Source organism: Sparus aurata, chromosome 3 (genome assembly GCF_900880675.1).
Source record: "Sparus aurata chromosome 3, fSpaAur1.1, whole genome shotgun sequence".
NCBI classification, from domain to species: Eukaryota; Metazoa; Chordata; class Actinopteri; order Spariformes; family Sparidae; genus Sparus; species Sparus aurata.
The window spans coordinates 5,217,932-5,231,818 of NC_044189.1; the positions used below are offsets into that span (position 1 = coordinate 5,217,932).

The 13,887-nt window shown below is 39.8% G+C and overlaps 1 long non-coding RNA gene across 1 annotated transcript; it reads left to right on the plus strand.

Moving 5' to 3' along the window:
* Positions 1–2,832: 2,832 nt before the first annotated feature.
* Positions 2,833–6,812, plus strand: LOC115578678 (uncharacterized). Its single transcript, XR_003983499.1, has 3 exons — positions 2,833–5,651; positions 6,169–6,222; positions 6,650–6,812. It is a non-coding gene; the product is annotated as an uncharacterized LOC115578678 (long non-coding RNA).
* The last annotated feature ends 7,075 nt before the right edge of the window (positions 6,813–13,887 follow it).

Sequence of the window (13,887 nt, forward strand, 5' to 3'; positions counted from 1 at the left end):
CCTTCCACAGTGTTTTATTCTCAGTGTGGCGTGGTCGAGGGGGAGCTACGGTGTTGCAACACCGCCACCTGTGGTAATTTAATCCCCAGGAAATTCTAAATTGATTTATAATAACCAAGGTCACACAAGTTCGATGATACCACGGGGCGAGAGACTGTTTTCAAATTAAAGTGAGTACACTTTATTTCACAAAAATAAGTAAATCAGCAAAAAGAATCAAAAGTTTTCAGAAACAAAATAGAAATGAATTATTCTTTAATACAGGAAACAGTTGAATGCCCTTTAACCGGCTCAGAATTGGGCAGTCCGAGCCAAATCAATAGTAATAGCTCGGGACAGGACACGTTCATGAGGGAGCCACAACGGCTGAACATTAACAAACTGAAAGTCTTCAGGGAGAGACAAAGACATTCAACATTTAAGTAGAGCCGAAACAGCAGCGTGGATCCCGGGACAGGTGGCTGGACGAAAAGAAAGAAATGCACACAAATAAAATCAAAATATAATTATAAACAACATTTCTAGATAAATAGACTCATACATACCACTCCGCAAAGCTACAGTGACGCCCCAGCGCGACGGAGGAATGATGGCTCGCTTGCGCTGCAAAGGGCGGAGATCGCGTCACCAAAATGCCCATTTTACGCACACATGAACAACGGAAGACTAGCAGAGAGCATTACCTGGCTGAGGAGGATCTTACACCCGCGAGGGCCACGCCAAACATCCACAAAGGATCAGCCACAGCCACCGGGGGGAAAGGATGAGACAGGTGTGTCTGCACCTCTACATGTAAGGGCGCATCAATCAGGACGCTCAGAGAGTTGGCACAGTGCCATACAGTGACAGGGAGGGAGACGACCTGTCACACCAGCATCATTTTTCAAATGTTACCATGAAACCATGCAAAACTGTCTTCATAGGCACCAATACAACTGGAGGGGCAAATTCAGTCTTCTGATGTATGTCAGTTTATTATTTGTTATTTTTGTCTATCACCGCTCCAATAGGTAGGGTAGTTATCTAGAGACCCCAACAATCCAATCCAATCCACTTTATTTATATAGCACGAGTTTAAACAAACACAAGGTTTCCAAAGTGCTGCACAAGCACTCAGAACTCAGATTATAACTCGAACCCTGCGTCGATCGGTCACAGCTCATCACCTGTCACCATGGTAATCAAGACAATGGAGGCTAAGCTTGTTTTGGCTGTCAGTTCATCCTGAGCATTTTCAGAAGGAAACATAAACAGACAGAAAAGTCCATTTCTTTCAGCAGATGAATGAATGTGTTGTGCTTTTATCATCCTCCTGTTGTAAGCTTGTTATTCACCCCTCTGTTACCATGGCATCAGCAGCTGTCAATCAAAATGTGGACATGGGCCTTACTGATTAGTGTTATTTATCAGCTCCTTTGTGTGTCCTGCAGTGCTACACTCCGTGAAGCATTTCATGACTGCATCAACTGGAATCCCAAACCTCCCAGAAATTGTGGCGACAACAGAAGTTGATGAACTTCTGGCGGGTTACTGTGACAACAAAAAGATAGAAGAGAAACAAGACTGGGCGAAAGAATTCTATAGAAAAGATCCTGAGCAGTTGGAGTTGCTCAAACAACAGTGTTTCCACGTCTTGCCAAACACCTTCACAGCCTTGATTAACACTTTGATGAGTCGCTTCAACCAAAGTGGAGGTACAGTATGTAACATTCTAGGTTTTTGATATAGTGAAACCTCAGCACCTCAGGTGGACATTTGAGAGGGTCACAGTGAAATTCAGTGTGTCCCCAGTAAAATTTCTCATAAATTGTAGTGTTAAATTCATGTTGATGTGTTATGGTTATAATCATGGTTATATGGTTGATGAAAATGGATCTAAATATTTTGAAAACCAATCAAATCAAATCCCAAATCTGAAAATGAAACACAGGGACGTCTATGGCCGCCCCCTGAAAGCTGCACTGGTTAAAAATCCAACTGACAACATGGTGGTGAGCCGTGTACAGAAAACGCATGAATGAAATTCTCACTGTTTTTTTTATTTATAGTTTTGCCAGATCAGATTGAATAATTAAATGAATGGATGACACATGGACTGTTGTTGCTGGGGTTGTCAGACACAAACTAATTGAGCAACCAAGAACATCAACCATTGTAACTCTTAACGTGTAACGGTTTCATTGCTCAGCCTGTAGAAAGAATTGCACTGATAATAATCTGATGATTCATGAAGGCACACGACTAAAATAAGAGAAGTGCATCACACAATGTACAATGTTTTTAAGATCATCTTTCCACTGAATGTTTCCTCTGTGAATCAGTGTTAATTACAGTCTCTGTCTCTATCTCAGGTGTCCATGTTGTTACAGGCGGTGGCAGGCTGTGAGTGGGATGATGAGACTGAAGAGGTCAAAGGTTTCTCTCAGTTTGGTTATGATGGAGAAGACTTCATGAAATTGGATTTGAATACTTTTACATGGATCGCTCTAAGACCTGAAGCTCTCAACATCACGATGATGTGGAACACCAATAAAGATTTAACACAACGCTTTAAGTTTGGTTTGATTAAGTTTTTTCCTGAGCAGCTGAAGAAGTTTGTGAAGTATGGGAGGAGCGTTCTGCTGAGAACAGGTAGGATCACCTGACCTGATGTAGTTTATTAGACACAGTGATCTTCATATAGGCTGCTCAGACTGAACTGTCATTGTATTATTAATCCAACCTGTCTGACATCAGCTTTTTTGTAGTGGTTGCATTTGTTTTAGTCCTGACCAATCACAGACATCTTTGGGTGACATCACTCACCATCAAAGCTCAGACTGTGATGTCACAGTTAGTTTAAGGAAAGTGATTTTACAGTTTCAGTGTTTCACAATAGAAATAGTTCCACTGAACATTGACACTGTGATTGACGACCTGACTGTGAATCATAAGAACAGACAGACATTGTTCTTCTCTGACTGTAGTGAGTGTCTTTAGTGGTGGTGTAGTTCCCTCCTCTGTCTGTATACAGATCATGTGGAGGCTGTGTAGCAGATGTGTTGTTATGTACCCTGTCATTATTACACTGTGGTCTGGATACATGGAGCACATTACTTGACCACCATCAACACTGTCCTCCTGCTTTTTAAAAAGTCTATATTTAGTCGGCCGACACTATTACAAACTGTCACAAGCACATGACATGATTCACATCATGCTGCTGGTTTCACACTATTCCCCTGATCAACAGTTTGCAGCAGTGATGTGCCAACAAACATAGTATTGTAACAAAATAGTGCAGATGAAGTCTGCTAGCAAGTAAAAAAGGATGTATATGATGCATCATTTTTAATATTCTAAAAGGTTTGCAGATGTTGCTTAAGGAACAAACATCTAATAGGTACTTTTGTCTAGAGACACTAGGTTTATTGGTTGGTGCCACCCTTGTATTTGTTTTTGAGAAGCTCTTTTTTTAGACAAGCTAGAAAGGCTTTTGTTTGTTTTTTCTTCTTCAAGACAGATTCTAGTGAGGCCACGTTTAATTATAATTCACCTCAACATGTGAAGAGACAGTAATATAAGATCATTTGGTTTTTGGACTTCTAACACCTGATTTGTTGGTGTGCTGTCAGTTGTCTATGTAAAGTAAATGGAAGTACTGACCAGTTCTGTGTTCTTTCTGTATAGATAGTTTGTTTTTAAGGAGTTGTTAACCAATTTAAGCTAAAAAGAGATGAAAATCTAGCTGTTTGATTGGACCCGTATGAAATGATCAGACTGGCTACTTTGGGCCTCTTCAACTACTTTCTTAGAAAGACTTTGAAATTAAGTATTTTTAGTAATTGACAACAGAAAAAAAACGAATGAATAGGCTAATTAGTCTCCAAACAAAATGATCGAATAGCTGGAATGAGGTTGTTAAAGGGCCTCATCTGGCCAACGGGCCACCAGGTCTGGACTACATGTTTGTCTACCCACTACTAAAGATATAAGCAAGCGAGCAAGAATGGCAAAGAAGAAGCAGCCAATATTTCCCAATGCTAACCTGCTAGTTTGACAGTGGTGACTACTGACATCAGCCATGTTTGTTGTTTACATTCATCTAACTGTACACGTTTGTCTGTAGGCTATATGTAATTCAAATCATCTACTTCAGACTCAGCAGTGTCAAATTTGTAGCAATTTGGACAAATGACATGACTGAAACTAGCTCACACATGATCTTTCTCAGGTGATGTCATGGGGAAGCAGATGTAAAAAGATGAGTTATTAGCATTAGCACGAGCAGAATGTTTGAGAGTCTGTGAGCAGTTCAGAGCAGCACATTATCAGATCATCTGTGAGGAACAGCTGGTTTATTTAACTACTTTTGATGGTGTTCGTTGTTTTCTTACATGTGAGCGAGACATGAGGTTGTTGTATGAGGAGTGTAGCGATGTGAGGGAATGGCTGTGGATGTGGAGGAGGAACTGAGGATATTTTTAATTCTTTCATGGGATTTGTTAGCAAGACAAAACTGCCGCTCTTCAAGCTTAATCTCCATCACAACTGATGGGGCGCCTGCTATGATGGGCCGTACCAGTGGGTTCATTGCACTGTGCAAAGAAAGTGAATCTTTCTCGGATATCCTGAATTATCATTGTATAATTCACCAGCAAGTGTTGCGTGGAAAGATTTTAAATATGAAAGAAGTGATGGATATTGCGATGAAGATTGTGTGTGCAGTTCGGGCCAGGAGTCTGCAGAGAAGGCTTTTCCGTGCTCACTTGGAGGAGAATGATGCTGAGCACACACACCTGCTGCTTCACACGGATGTTAGGTAGTTAAGCAAAGATAAATATTTGGCCAGATTTACGGAGCTTTGGTCTGAAATCAAGGACTTCCTGAAGATTTCGTAACATGTGGATTACCATACAAAGCAAGAGGACCACCAGAGGCTTTTAGATTTATCTTTCCTCACTGATTTCACTGGCAAGCTCAATGAATTGAAGTTAGAGCTGCATGGTAAGGGTAAAGATGTGGTCAACATGATGAGTTCAGTGAACACGTTTAAAAGCAAGCTACAGCTGATGTCCAGCAGGCTGCAGCGTGGTAACCTGCACAACTTCCCTCACATGCAAGCAGAACTACGTCAAGGTAAAGGTGTGACACAGCTTGACAGTGCACGTTATGAGGAGCATGTTCAGAGCATCTCATCAGAGTTTGAGAGACGTTTTGCTGACTTGGCATCTTTCGAGCCCGTAGCCAGCTATATGTGTTATCCATTTGGTGCAAGTATTGATGTTGGTGACATTGCTGCCAAAGTCAAATCACCTTTCGACTTGGAAAGCTCCGCTCTTGAGGATGAGATTCTGACGTTGCAAAATTACATTGAGATCAAAGCCAGATCAACATCCGCTAAACCTGGAGAGCATGTAGTGTTCTGGAAACTACTGGTGGAGGTGAAGTACCCTAATCTCAGAAGATGTGTCTTGAACCTGGCAGCTCTTTTTGGATAAAACGTATTTGTGCGAGTCTGCTTTCTCACACATTAAAATCATCAAGTCCAAGTACAGATCGACAATGACTGACGACCACCTTGCAGCCTGCCTACGCCTTGCAACCAGCTCCTACACCTCTGACTACGAGGAAGCTAGCCTCCTCCTCCCAGTGCCAGGTCTCCCACTAAGGTAGGAGTGATTTCCTTTTTTCAAACTCAGAGATCTACCTGTTTTGTATCTGGTTTATTTTCTGTTTGGTTCATATTAAGGTCAGTTATGGCTATTGCTCATCATGCAGATTGGCGTGTGTGTGTGAAAGTGAGAGAGGAGCAGAGAGAGCGGGTTTTTGCTACAGCGCACTATGCAAACTATATGAGAGGAATTTGTGTGTGTGTGTGGGTGTGTGTGTTTGTGTGTGTTTGAGAGAGGGAAGGTTTGTAATGTGATGTCTAGTGGTTGTGTGACAAGATCTTGGGTCAAAAAAAGGTTGGGCACCCCTGCTATTGACAAACTCTGTGCATGTCTCAACTTTGTTGTTTCTCAGTCAAAAGTTACATTCCAGCTCTAAAAGAACGCTGCTACTTAGCTTGGTAGTTAGTCTGACATGCATTGTGAAGGCCCTGGTTGTTTATAGAGTTAAGTGTGCACTCTATAATAATAATAATACACAAATGATAATCACTCCACCACCCCTGTTGACCTGTAGGAGTCAGGGCAGAGGAGCACTGGGAGTGAGAGGGGGGAGACCTTTACTGGAATGGTGAGTCTAAAGGATTTCACAGGATAGAGTCATTTGTGATGCAGACAGTCTTGGAATTTTATGGAACTGAATATGAAATATGAAACATTTCAGTCAAGGTGTATCATATAAGACTTATTTAACTTGAGCTTTTATTGAGGAGAGTAATGATTAGAAAGTGGAGAAAGCCAAGCTATATTTATAAAAGCCAAATTAGCCTGACCCAAATATTTTCAAGAGTATCTTAATATTTCTTTAATTCAAGTAATTAAGTAATATTTTTCAGGGCTTGAAATTACAACCATTCTAGTCACATATGTGCCCAAAATAAAATCTGTGCGACTTCAAAATATTATAAGGTGTCTTTCTTAAGTGTTCCCAACAACAATTCTTATACATTGCACATTTAACTTGGACACAATCCATGAAATGTTCCGCTTACCACCAGGTTGTTATCTATGGTACGACTGGTTGAACCAGACAGACAACGATGGTGGTTGGACTGCTCAGTGATCTGTGGGATTCAAGTGAAGATTCCGGCAGAGTGGGAGATGTATATGGACAAATGTACAACTATGAACTTATGTAAATAAACATGTAAATCATGTAAACTCAAATGTGTTGTTCTTTCATTTTGTTCAGATATTTTTTTTGTTTTTTCAATAAAATCCTCACATTTTAAAAAGTTTGGTCCACATGTTCATTTGTGACGACACTTCAATATATTACCTGAACATTCAGTATTCTCTCAGAGGATATGAATGAGGAGATTGATATCAATGTGAACTCTGAACAGAGTTAGCTCCCTGACAAGGTTAGCTTAGCTTATCATGAATTCAGTAGGTTAAAAGATTTTAAACAGAGAACCAGTATCTCTGTTAAAGGAGCCTTCTGACAACTAAACAGCTGACTGACTGATGTCCTGTAACGCTTCACCTGTGAGGAGGTCATAAGATACGTTTAGAAAGAAAGAGAAACAAACTGAGACTGAGAGACTCAGAGTGAGATACATGTTGAAACATGTTTATTCACAGTAGTGATCTGAGCTGATGGTTAACACAGATGGAATGAACAAGAGACATACATAAATAATCAATATCACCTGTTTCTGTTTGACTCCTAACTGTTTGGTGATCCTCACTAACATCTACATGGTACTTGCACCATAATTCTATAGAAAGAGTCCTTCTGACCTGATAACTGGCTCATTGAATAAAAACATCTGGAATGTACTGATGTTGCTGAACAGGGTGTAACACTTGTGTCCAGTCGAATGAGGTCAAGCAGTTTAACACTAATACACACAGCTGATGTAGGACTGACAGAGGTGGTCATCTGATCTGGAACACTTACTCAACACATACTGTTGATGGCAGGTTCCCCTGACAGCTCCAGGATCAGCACACTGGATGAGGCAGTCATGAGAGTCTGCCATGTTGAAACACCTCAGCTAAACTTATATGTAAAAAAAAAAAAAGATAAACAAAGATCATGTTTGTCTACCCATTGATACAACATTAGCAAGCTGTTGCATAAGAATGGCAAAGGAAGTGCAGACAAAATTTCCCCAGACAAGAAACTGGCTCACACATGATCTTTCTCAGGTGATGGAAAAGGATGAGAGAGAGCTTCCTGGAGTATCATATTGCAGGAAGAAAACAAAATGAAAACAAAATGTTTGAAAGTCTGAATGAGTGGGGAGGTGTGGTGAGTGCAGGTTGAACAGTTGAGCAAGTGTTGAGATTTTATGTTAACGTAACAACATTAGCTGGCTAGCTAACATTAGCCTCGAGGGCTAGAATGTTTGAGGTTGCTTAGTCGCACCATTAGACTCTCATGATGCCTCTCTCATAAGTTGTTGTGGTCCAGCTAAGAAACGACAGATTGTAACCCATGACCATCAAACGTGGTTGATCTTATTTTTTAGTTTTGTGTTTTCTTACATGTGAGCGAGACATGAGGTAGTTGTTGGAGAGGCAGCCGAGGCCAATATTAAAAATGTAATGGTGCAGTGTGAAGAACTGGCCCTCTGTTGAATTCCTACTGCCATTAGCTGGTTAGCTCAGTTAGCAGTGCAGGTAGTGGTTTGGACTGTGAACTCAGACCACTGGGGGAGTGTTGGTGTGTGTCTAGGGCTTTCTGGTTAGTGAGGTAACTAAACAAAGAGATCATAATGTCAAATCTGTCATTTCTTTACATCCTGTTGGTAATTTTATTGAGGTATCTTTTTAAAAAATGTTTCCAACAACAATTCTTACACATTTAACTTGGACTCTTGTGGTATAAGGAACATTTCCGGATCAAAATGTTCACTCTGAACAGAGTTAGCTCCCAGACAAGGTTAGCTTAGCTTAGCATGAACCCTGAAGTTGTTTGAACTGAGCTTTTTCACCTTAAAATAACAGTTTCAGAATCATTTTGATGGCAGTGTCTTGTAACAAATGAATGTTGTCTCTGTCACTTGTTTCAGCACAACGTAATTTCAATGATATGTGGCGCCGATTGTAAAGTCGCGCATGCTAAAATAAAAGAGCAACCTTTCCCCACATTTAGCAACAACCATGTTTAATAAATATATGTGAATTTTTTTATGTTACTTTTGACCAGATTGACAGCAATATTTGTGAACACTGTGATATTTACTTCTCTTGTAAAAATATAATCTAAATGTTAAATCTAGATCAAAAGGTTAAATGTTCAATCTAAATCTAAATGTTAAATATAAATGTTACATCTAAATCTAAATGTTAAATGTTCAATGTAAATGTTGAATATAAATACAAATGTTAAATTTAAATCTAAATGTTAAATCTAAATCTAAATGTTGAATCTATATGTCACGGGTGAAGTTAACCATTTAGCTAATGTGCAAATTTACACTGCTTGCTACTGGAAGTACCAACATAAAATCTCATTGACCCGAACAAGCGCTATCCGCGGTCTTCTTCGGGTAGTCAGACCGAGTTATTGCGCTGCACTGTTAGCACTTAGCTGGGAATACTGGTAGGTCCGTTTTTGCAGCAATACAGAGGTTCAGCAATGTGTCTGCAACGACAGTGACAGTAGCCCTTTTGACTGAGGCCACACTATCGCCGCGGCAGCGGTTCACCAATTCTCCGCCGTTGTTTCTTCACACAGAGACAAGCAGCTTGATGTTTGATGGATTAGGATCTCAATCCCAACAAGTTATAACAGCATCCATATGATTATAAACTGTCAGCAGGTTCATGTTTAGATTAACAGGAGGACACCTGGGAAACACCTTGAAAAAAAGACACACAAAAACACGAGCCATCTTTCTGTGTGAAACACAGCAGTTTGTCTTCATGCCGGCGCTGCTTGGCTCTGTGTTAACAAACAACATCGGAGCATTGGCGAACTGCCGCTGCGTTGATAATGCGGCGACTCTGTGAAAAGGACTATTGAAAGCTACAGCATCCACCACAGTAGAGCCACCACAGCACTTGGTAGCTTTTATTTTGGTACTTCCGGTGACAGGCAGTGTGAATTTGCATATTAGCTAAATATTTAGCCTCACCCATGACATTTATATTTAAATTTAACATTTATATATGATTTTGAGTTTTTATTTAGATTTTACATTGACAATATATTTTTTCAAGAGAAGTGAATATCACAAAGTTCACAAATATTGCTGTAAATCTAGTCAAAAGTAATTTTTTTAATGGTGTTCGTTGCTAAACAGGCGAAAAATTGCTGTTTATTTGAGCATGCTCAACTTTACAATCGGCACCCCATACCATCCTTCACTATATCTCAGAAGAGAGACGCACTGGCTCAAACTCCATATTCTCCCAACAATAACAACATGACTCAGGTAAGCACATTTCCACAAAGTATTCTATGGCAAGTTAAAGCCCCTGTACAGACTTTTCATTTAGTGTTGATTCTGGCAGCCCCGCTGGACGAAAGCGGTAGTGTTTTGCCGGAATGAAGACTGCATTTCCCATGAGCTCTAGCGCCCACTGTCGTGAAGACGTTTGTCTGGCCGGCGCGTGTAGATTTGTTTTGGAAACGTCGGAAAGACGACGGGACTTGCTTTGAAAACTTTTTTTTTTTTTTTAGCAGCTATCTGCAGCGTGCATATGGACGAGGTACTGTGTCTATTTGTATTTCTACTTAATATAATATGCCGCCGGTGAAACAAAGTAATGCTGCTGTTGCACTGCAATTTCCCAGCTATATATATTACCCACGGTGCTACAGAGCTAGCGTTACAGCAAAGTCACAGTGATTGTGATGGATGTTTTGTTCTAAGTAAGAAACTGAATCATTTATAATGACAGAGGATATTACCGATGCATCGTTGCAGGTCGGCTGGGCTGATACACACAGCTGAAATGGATGCGTGATCTAAGACGTTTGTTGTCGTTTTCACGAGTGTAGTATCTAGAGCTAATCTAGTGGTAATGTTAGCCAGCTTTGTTGTAACAACATGAATTCATGTATTGCTGTAAACTACGTCCCGCATTACATTTCATAAATGAAATAAAATTTACAAACCTGTCTAGGAGGAATCGGGCGAATTATGGATCCGACCCTCCCTTCAAGCCCCGCAACTCTCTCCATCTCTGGAAGGAATCGCCAATGTTTATCCGTGTTTTAGCCCTAGCTCGATCGGATTCCCTCTCTGCCTTTCGTTGGTCTTCGGTTCTAATTCTTTTTCTTTTCTTTGTCTCATTATCAGCCATGACAAAAGTTTTAGCTCGGTTAGCACTGGCTAGCGTAGCAACAAAACAGCTATGCCGTATCACTTTGGCCGTATCCTGAATGTCGTCAGTTCCGGTCTGACTGCCGTAAATCGTTTCGTCAGTGGTCCGACCCGACCAAGGCCTTTCAGAGGTATAGAATTAGACTACTTAGAAAAAGCGTATCTTCACGCTGATGGGCTCATTTGCTGTTGTAGGTAACAGAGACACATCAGCAGAAACCAGAGACTTTTCTATATCCAGTTAAAAACTCCGTACAGGGGCTTTAAATAATCACAGACAGGAAGTTTGTCTCTGCAGAACTGGCACAGAACAACATTGTCACCACATGTACTGTCAAACCTGTTCTCCTCCATCGAGGTTCATTATACATACTTTAGCGTAAGAAATCACGTCTCCTGAATCTCCTTCCTCACCTGGGTTAACTTCAGTGAGAAGGTCGGATCACAGCGTTGTGTACACGTTTACTTTAACATGCAAGCTTTCAACACACAACATTGTTCTGACGTAATGATCTGTGTTTGTAGTTAGCACCCACATTACATCTGACAGACTGTTACAGACCTGAGATTTGTGTTTATAACAGTGGTGTTGCACTCAGAAACCTTCAACACGTCAGAACATAATTATTCTTTGCCTCTGAGGTGATCAGAGGCAAAGAATAACGTTCATAAAGTTCATAAAGAAAGTGAAACAAATGATAACATAGAAAACTGAGAGACACAAGGTGAAATACATGATAAAACACGTTCATTCACTGTAGTTAGTTGAGAGTAGAAAACATCAAGTATGAGCAACGTTCAACAATAATGAAATCAACCAAAGAGTACAAAGAAAAAAAGACATATTATCACATGTTTTTCCCCATTAGAGCTCTGCCCACTTCAAACATGCAGCACATGATTCTGGAGAAACATAGTTGATTGTTGAGTCTCATTCCCAGGTCATCAAATACCAGAGCTTTGGGTCGGGCAGCTGTGAAACTCTCAGCCTCTATTTCATACATGTCTTTGCTGCCATCTAACGGCTGTTTAGTGGTATTATATACAGTATTACAAACAGGGCCGTGACTCTTGTATTGTGTAGCCTGATTCCCTTTCAAGTGGATAAAATAAATATCTCACACACACTGGTTACTTTAAGGAATCCAGGTTTGACTGGTTCTGTCCGAACTGAAATCTTTGTAGAATATATGTGCTCTGTGGTATTTCTATCTACTTTAAATGTTAAATCTAAATCTAAATGAAAAGGGCTAGAGACAGATACAACATCCACCACAGTAGAGCCACCACAGCACTCGGTACTTCTGGCGACAGGCAGTGTGAATTTGCATATTAGCTAAATATTTCATTTCACCCGTGACATTTAGATTTAATATTTAGATTTAACATTTAGCATTTAGTTTTAACATTTAGATTAAACATTTAGATTTAGATTTAGCATTTATATTTCAATGTAACATTTAGATTTAGATTTAACATTTAGATTTAATATTTAACATTTAGATTTAGATTTTTTATTTTGATTTAACGTTGACATAATTTTTTTACAAGAGAATTAAATATCACAATGTTCACAAATATTGCTGTAAGTCTCGTCAAAAGTAACATTTTAAAATTAACATGTGTCTTTTAAATGTGGTTTGTTGCTAAATATTGTGAAAGGTTGCTGTTTATTTTACAATCGGCGCCCCATAAGATAAGAACTCAGTTAAGGAGTTCATCCTAAAGTGTTTTGTGGCTGAAATTGTGTGTATTGCAATAGTGTGTTTCTGCTACTACAGCGGATGAAGAGAGACTGCCTCTCTTCAGTTGTTATCTCTGCGCTGCTGATGTGTGAGTCTTGCTTGCAAACAATAAAGAACTTGAAAAGAAATATTGTGCCGACCTTGGTGTTTGACCGACTCTCATCTGCAAGCGGCAGATTTTCAGTTGTCATGACAATTTCAAAAGGAATACATTTGAAAATTAACTGGAAACCAAAGCGCTCACATTTAATGAGGTAAAAAGAGTTGGTTACATCACTGAGAGGTTGGAGGTGTTCAGCCTGTCGCCTGCAGCTTTTCATCTAACAACTCACTGAGGCTCCTTCTTGTACCTGAAATCCTAAACTTGATTGTCATTTTGTTTTGTAGGCTATTTTTTGATGAATCAGAGCTATGGTAAGCTAACCAACAAGACCAGTACACGCTGGGTTTCACCAACAATGTAATCTCAGATAAGATCTAATCAGAGTTTTGTAAAACTTAAATCCATATTTAGATGAAGCAGAGCTTTGTTGGACCATTAAAATTCAAATAGATATAGAAAAAGAATCAGTTTGTGTGCTGTTGGGATCTAGTAAGTTAAAAGAAGGGGAAAAACATGAACTTCCAGCTGCTCTGTATGTACTGAAAAAAAAGTCAGATTGTTCACTAGTTGGTTAAAAGAATGAACTTGAATTACTAGAAATAAATTAACTTAGCTGTTTGTTACATCATGCTGCTTTTCAGCTGTTTCTGGAGTCATGTTAAGTTACTGCTGGTGAAAGCATTCAGTCTCTCAGATCACCAGCAGAGGGAGGACTAATGTTGCAAGATGGTTGAATACACAAAAAAATATCTTGATAAATTAAATTCAATAACAACAATAGTGATAATTTAAGTCACAACCAAAAATGATTGTTGTAATAATAATGCTTTTTTCTCCTGGGAGGGCCAAATTCCTGGATGGGCCTGTCCTGTTGGGGCCCGCCCGTGACTGAGTTCTTCACAGGTGAAAGACAAACGAATAACCTTCCCATCTCCAGTCAGTGCAGAAACTCTCTCTCCTCCCTCTGCCAGGATAAAATAACAGTAAACAGCTGATCCAGCTCGGTCCTTCACTCACTCGTCTTCATCAAATCAAGATAAGAACGTTATTGTTGTTGCTTCTCTTCTGTCATGTTTTATCACCAGGTAAGATCACATTTTAAACCT